We start from the raw sequence: 7,941 nt of genomic DNA on the forward strand, positions 1-7,941 counted from the left end.
TTCGCAAAAGAAAGTTCTCTTTAGACTCTGAGCTGCCTGGGAAAGGGACCATATTTTATTAATTTCTGCATCTTCAGAGTACTTTACACAGTGTGGAAAGTGTGGGCTGAAATAATAGAATACTGTACAGCTGTAAAAAGGAAGCTGTTTTCATTCTGTTACAAAGCGATCCCCAAGAAAAGCTGAGTGGAAAAAGGCCAACTTTAGAACTGTGTATATACTACAGACTACTACCATTTGGGTAAGGAAGGGGAAAGGAATTTTTAATCTCTGGAGGGATGTTTAAGTCCCCAGGAAAGAGAACTGTGTGGCTGGGGAGAAAGGTGTCAGGGAGACTTTTATCCTCTTGTACTTTTAGAACTTTAAACCCTGTAAACATTTTACTGCTAAAAAAAAAAAAAAGTTAATTTAAAAAACATATGGTGAATTTATTTGAAATATCCAGAATAGGCAAAGTCACAGAGACCTAAAGCAGATTTCATGGTAGCCAAGGGCTAAGGGGAGGAGAGATTGGGTGTAACTAATTAACTGGGTATGAAGCTTCCTTTTGGGGTGATAAAAATATTCTGGAACAGGAGAGTGGTGATGGTTACACAAGCCTGTGAATGTACTAGATGCCACTGAATGCACCGAATGCCACTTCAGAATGGCCAAAATGGTGAATTTTATCACAAATTATGCTATATAAATATATATATGTATATCTTTTTGAATTCATGAATAAATGAGTGATATGCCTATTATGTTTACAAATTGCAATGAGGTTTCTTCTGCTTTGTGGATTTTTTTTTTTTTTTAAGAGATGGGGTTGGCCAGGTCTGGTGGTTCCATAGCACTCTGGGAGGCTGAGGCAAGAGAGTCCCTTAAGTTTATGAGTCCAAGCCCAGCCAGAGTGAAACTCTGTCTCTATAAAACAGAAAAAATTAGCTGGGCATTGTGCTGGGCTCCTGTAGTCCTAGCTACTTGGGAGGGTGAAGCAGGAGGATCGCTTGAGCCCAGCCAGGACTTTGAGGTTGTTGTAAGCTGTGATAATGCCACAGCACTCCACCCTATGTGACAGAGTAAGACTCTGTCTCCAAAAAAATTAATTAATCAATTAATTAAAAAAAAAGACAGGGTCTCACTCTGAAGTAGGAAGATCACAGCTCACTGCAGCCTCAAACTCCTGGGCTCAAGTGATCTTCCCACCTTAGCCTCCCAAAGCATTGGAATTACAGGCATGAGCCACTTCACTGCCCTTCTGAAGTTTTTTTTTTTTTTTTTTTTGCAGTTTTTGGCCAGGGCTGGGTTTGAACCTGCCACCTCCAGCATATGGGGCCGGCATCCTACTCCTTTGAGCTACAGGTGCCGTCCCCTTCTGAAGTTTTTTAATGGAAAATACCAAACATATACAAAATCAAATAGCATAATAAACTACCATTTAATCTACTATTTAGCTTTCACAATTAGGAATTCATGGCCAATGTAAAATTTGACTCCATTTATACCTGACCCACTTCTCCATACCTACTGGATTATTTTGTAACAATTGTAGATATTTTAACATGAATCTCTAAAAACTAAAGACTCTTTTATGAAATTTACTTCAATTACCACATATTAAAAAAAACTGTTATTCCTGAGCGGCACCTGTGGCTCAAAGGAGTAGGGTACCAGCTCCATGTACTGGAGGTAGTGGGTTCAAACCCAGCCCCGACCAAAAACTGTAAAAAAAAAAAAAAAAAAATTAATAAAAAAAATTTTTTTAAATTGTTATTCCTTAATACCATTGAAGAACAGTGTTCACATTTCACAGATCACCCCATAAACATCCTTTTAGAGTTAACTTGTTGCCTTGTGGTTTTAAAGAGACTGAACTAATTTTCCCTGAACTGACCTAGCAAATTCATTCTCAGCCATCACGACATCTTGAGGAAGTCAGTTTCTTATCTGAAGAGGACTGAAGTTGGACAAGATGCTCTTAAAGTTCCATTGCTGTTCAAATCTTTTCTGAAGAGTTTCTGAGGAACATCTTCACCTGGCTCTGGCCCATGGTATTGTGTGGCAGTAGAAGTCAGTCATGAAATAGCAGTGAGCCTGCTGAAATCCTAACCTGAGAACTCCCAGTTTATCCCAGGACTCATTAAGAGGAACCTCTCCATTCTTCCTGTTGGCATTAGTATCTTTTTTTTTTTTTGAGACAAGCCTCAAGCTATACCCCTGGGTAGAGTGCTGTGGCATCACAGCTCACAGCAACCTCCAACTCCCGGGCTCAAGCGAGTCTCCTGCCTCAGCCTCCCAAGTAGCTCGGACCACAGGTGCCCGCCACAACGCCTGGCTTATTTTTGGGTTGCAGTTGTCATTGTTGTTTTGGTGGGCCCAGGCTGGATTCGAACCCGCCACCTAAGGTGTATGTGGCTGGCGCCTTAGCCACTTGAGCCATAGGTGGCAAGCAAGGCATTAATATCTTAACATTCCCCTCACCTTTAATAAAATTGTTCTTTTCCTGCAAGAACTTCCTTAGTAAAATTCAGTTTGCATGTTGTCCAGACCAGTATCATAGGTTATAGCCCTCCTAAATGAGTTGGGGACAAAGGGATATGCGTGGACTTCATAGGTTAGAGCTAATTCTTAAAGAAATGGTGATGTTTCACTCATTTTTGCCTCTCCATTTTTTTATTCTGTTTTGTTTTTATAATGTTCTTACTAACCCACATAGCACGTATTTCTATACATCCTGTTACTAGGTTGACTTGATTCTTTTGTTTTTCTCTTTCTCCACATTTTAAAGAATTATCCCCTTCAAACTGGCCAGTTGTCCCAGCCTATAGCTCCATGTTGCCTCCCAGGCATTCCAAGCCCCAGCACAATGGCCCTCTTCAGTTTATTCTTACTCCTTTCATTTCCCTTTCAGTTTTACCAACTCCCAATGCCAAGTTTGCTGTACCCTCTAACATGACCACTAGTGTATCTGCTGGAAAATCAAACCCAGAAATGGGCTGGAGGGCCCACTGCTCTTCAGGAAACAATGCCTCTCTTGCTTAATAATAATAGCTTAATTGTGCCTTTATCTAATCCTTACCACAGCCTTCAAGAGCAGGTACCAATATTGCCCACTTTACACAGGGAACTGGAGGCACAGGGACGTTAGAGAACATGTCTCAAGTTAATAAGTAGGGGATCCTGCATAAAAAAGCCAGCTTGCTCACTCATTCTACTGCTAACTCCCCAGAGTGGTTTTAGCGTTTATAGAGAACACCACCTCAGAGGGGAGACAATCACCTGAGATCAGGTAGAGCTGTTCCTCATAGGTCACATTGGTTCTAGGAAATAGCATCCCTTATTTCAGCATTTCTGAAAATGTTCTCCAGAAAACTACCTAAGTTTTCATTAGTGATAAATTTATCTAATTTAGAACATATATTACATTATATTCCTTTCTTGGAATTTTCTAAGCCTGCACTAAACATATTAAAGGTTCTAAAAACAAAACATGCAGTAAAGAAACTTATTTCACTTTGTTTAGCACAGAATTTCCCAAATCGATGGAGCACAGAACCTTTCCCTTCTGTATAACACTTGTTGACATCCCATGGAACCACTGCTTTATGTAAACTTTGTAAAGATAAACAAGGATTGTTTCAAAAATTGTGTTTTCTGAAACACAAATTTCTAAACAAGGCTTACTGCCTTCATTAAAGGAAGAAGCTTCTGACTCTTTAGCCAAATGGCATTCATCTGCTTCTTTGGCCAAAACCATTTTGAGTCCTCCTACTCTGGGATGGTTGGGGGAGGGGTGGTCATGTCACAGTTGTGCCACATGTAAGCGTCGGGGTCCAATGGAGCAATCCAAATGGGAATGAACCCCCCAGGCTCCATTTGGCTAGCTTCCATCAGAAGGGCCCCAAGGTGAAATTTCAGCTCTGACAACTATAGTTGGTGTCCAGTATCTTCCTCTGTAAACACTGACCTCAGGTTTTGTAGATATAAGCTTCCCAACTTATTTCCATGAAATGACCCAGCTTAATCTAAAGGTAGAATACCATGTCACCATCTATCTATAGTCATTCCCTCATTAATACCTGGCCAGGGATACCTGGTCCATTTGTTCTAAATTAGGACTATATCTCATTGTCATCCCTCTGCTGTGGGAGGCAGCCAGGGGATGGAGCTGCCAGAACATGGGATCATCCAAGGCCTTTGGCAATGGAGGTGGCACTAAGAGGCAGTAAACAGGCCCTGCACTGGAAGATGCTGGAGGAGGAAGGGCCAAATGCACAGAAGCAGCCGCTCACAGGAGTCTTGGGCCCAGTGGGTCTAGGAGGGTTGATAAAAGGAGCTCCTGGAGCATGTGCTCACCTTCACAGTCCTAGGCAGCTGAGTTAGCCCCTCCTTGCCAATGGAACACTCTGTTCTTTCCCAAATGTATCTTTCATAGGCATCACTCCAGGCACTTATTAAACATGCAGATTGCCATATCCCATCCCAGAAACACTGAATCAGAATGTTTAATAAATGCCCTGAGCAATTCATTTGATGAGACAAGGTTGGGGAAACATGGCTTACTCCAGTTGTTCAAGGACTCTTCCTCAGTACTAATGAGCTCAGTCCATTCCTCCTAGCACTTTTGCCTCATCCTTTTTTTTTCTTTTTTTTTTTTTTCCTTTTTCTTGAGTCAGGGTCTTGATCTGTTGCTTAGGCTGGAGTGCAGTGGCATCATCTTAGCTCACTGTAAGCTCAAACTCCTGGGCTCAAGCAATCCTCCTGCCTCAACCTCCCAAGCAGCTGGGACTACAGGTATGTGCCACAATGCCTGGCTACTTTAAAAAAAATTTTTTTTTAGAGATGGAGTCTCACTGTGTTGCCCAGGCTGGTCTCAAGGTCCCAGCCTCAAGCAGTCCACCTCAGCCTCCCAAAGTGCTGGGATTATAGTGTAAGTCTTACTTTTTATTCCTAATTCTACACTGTCTCCAAAACAAAAAGGTAAACTAAGCATGCCTCTGTTTTCTGGATGTTTTTTAAAATTTTTGGGTTTAGGATAATGGAAAAGTTCTGGAATGGATAGTGGTGAGAGTTGCACAATAATGTGTATATACTTAAGATATTTAAAAATGATTAAAATCATAAGTATTATGTACATTTTACAATTTTTTTTTTAAAAAACCAACCTATTCTGGAGACATTACACCCAAGAAGCAACTGAGAAAGGCATTTACAGAGTGATTAAACCAGTAAATATAATTAAGCACATGAATTTAAAGGGATACTTGAATAAATTAGGTCGAACAGACGGTTTTTGTAATGGTTTTCAAAATCAGTAGATTGCAGAATTATGCAAATGGAAGAAATGCCCTGTGCCAAGAGAACAATACATGGTATGTACTAGAAAGCAAATTTCTAAAAGGAAGAGTCTGTTAGGAGGCAACCCTCAGAGCACTGAGCTCTGGATGCGGGAGGGGATAAGAAACCGCAAAGAAAATGGTGAAAGGAGGCTGAGGGGCAAACCTGCCGCTTGTTTTGTGGGAGTAGAGAGGTATTTTCTTGATTTGGAGTGATTTTTTGAACACTATTTTAGTATTGTGACTCTAAAGTGATAGAAAGGAAACTCCCAGAGACCTCTAAGGAGCAAGCAGGTGGAGAAGACAGTGAGAGGTACCTCTCACTGGTGTGCTTGCTCTCGGCTCGCAGCCAGACCGAGCATCTCTGCCCGCCATGGGGCTAAGAAGGAGCCGCCCCCCTTGGAGTAGACATCAGGTCTTATGGGAGCTCTGCACACAGAGCTGGAGTGGACAAAGCCAAAAGTCCACTTGGCAGCTAAGGTGAAACGGCTAGTTTACAGGAAAGGTATTACCATGAGGACCCAGATTTGCAGGGAAACCTCACTTAGAACCAGTGGATCAGCTGAGCTTTGCTAGAAGCAAAGATTCTAGGAACCAGGACAATTGAGGCCTCCCAGATGGGGCTGGGGAAGAGAGTAGGAGTAAGGCCATGTGTCTGATGGGCTAACCATGCCAGCCAAGCCATCTGCAGCTAGTCTGGTGCATAGTAGGCATTCAGTAAATATTTGCTAAGTTGAAATGAATTAAAAACCCACTTGTTTCTATTTTGTTTTAATTGCTGTTTGTTTGCGACAAGGTCTCACATTCTGTCACCCAGGCAAGAGTGCAGCATGGTGATCCTAGCTCACTGTGACCTCCACCTCTTGGGCTTAACAACTGATCCTCCTGCCTTAGCCTCCTGAGTAGCTGGGACTACCACAGCCACTACCACAGCTAATTGTGCCCCACCACAGCTGGCTAATTTTTTTTAGAGACTGGCTCTAGTGCTATGTTGCCCAGGCTGGTTTTGAACTACTGGCCTCAATCCATCCTTTTGCCTTGGCTACCCAAAGTGTTGGGATTACAGGTATGAGCCACTGTGCACCCCGTTTGGTTTTGTTTGCTTTTACTTTACTGGCAAAGAGTTATATGTCACTTTATAAGCTGATATTTGATTCAGCTATATCAGCTCAAGGGAGGTTGATCCACACCTAAAAGAGATTGCCCCCCCTCTGGAAATTAATGGCCATTCTTTCATCTTCACAGGCTCCCTGTCCTCCCCCGGTGATTTCTTTAATATCTTCCTCAACCCCACCTGTTTGTTCAACATCCTCTTCCTGGGTTCAGATACTGACTTGCTGATGGCTCCCAAGTCTCCCTTCTGAGCTGTGTAATATATACCAGTCTCCAGACATCTCTTCTCTGCATCTCAGCATGTCTGACATCGTGCTCATCTTGCCCTCCTGGACTCTACACGTTCTTAAGAGGTTTTGCCCTCTGCCCAACATCCCAGTGGAAAGCCTCAGCACTCCACAGGACTCCACCCTCTTCTTAACTCATTCTTAATATTGTTGAGTCCACCTTAGGCACAGCTCTGAAGTCTGTCCCCATTTGCCTAGACTCGATACATCCTTGCTATTCCAAGTAACTCTCTGTTCTGGGGCTGCCAATCAGAGGCAAATAATCCACAGAACTTTTGCTAAGTCAAAAGAATAGATTGAGGCCAGGAGTTCAAGACCTGCCTGGGCAACACAGCAAGACCCAATCTCTAAAAAATCAGAGGCTGGCTCGGTGCCTGTGGCTCAAGTGGCTAAGGCGCCAGCCACATACACCTGAGCTAGCGAGTTAGAACCTGGGCCTGCCAAACAACAATGATGGCTGCAACCAAAAAATAGCCAGGTGTTGTGGCAGGTGCCTGTTGTTCCAGCTACTTGAGAGGCAGAGGCAGAAGAATCGCTTGAGCCCAGGAGTTGGAGGTTGCTATGAGCTGTGATACCATGGCACTCTACCCAAGTCGACAGCTTGAGGCTCTGTCTCAAAATAAATAAATAAAAAATAAAAAATTAGAGGCGAATAATCACTCAGAGAGAGCTAGCAGGCTTCAGAGTCAATCCCTCCTCCCTGGTGCTCACAGGAGGCATTGCACCTCCTTGGCCACATAGATTCCTTGGATTTCTCAGTTCTCCAGAGCCCTAACACTCATGAAAGCCCAGCCAATGAACTAGGATATGTTCCTTTTTGTTCCCTCTAGTTCCCAATTCCAGGGATCTGGATCTCTCTGGATCTACTTTTCTTTGGGTGCCATGAGGCTTAGGGCAGTGGTTCTCAACCTTGGCTGCATGTTGGAATCTGGAGAGTTTAAAGAGTCACTGTTGCTGGGGCCTACCCAGACTGGTTAGGTTAAGTCATTCTCTTTGGAGGCAGGGCCTGGCTCCCTTGGGTGATCTTTGTGTTCCGCCACGGTTGAGAACTATGGTTTAGAGCATGTATTTCCACTGTCTGGACCTAGATCCTCAGGGTTTCACTCACTCTCCAGCTCTCCAGACTGGCCCTTTGAAGTTCTCCCAGAATAGCTCAATCTGGGATGCCCCTACCATATTCTTAAAGGTCTCTCATCCAACAATTGATCCATCTACTCTGGGCC

The sequence above is a fragment of the Otolemur garnettii genome, unplaced genomic scaffold, assembly GCF_000181295.1.
Source record: "Otolemur garnettii isolate 467f Iridium unplaced genomic scaffold, OtoGar3 scaffold00011, whole genome shotgun sequence".
NCBI classification, from domain to species: domain Eukaryota; kingdom Metazoa; phylum Chordata; class Mammalia; order Primates; family Galagidae; genus Otolemur; species Otolemur garnettii.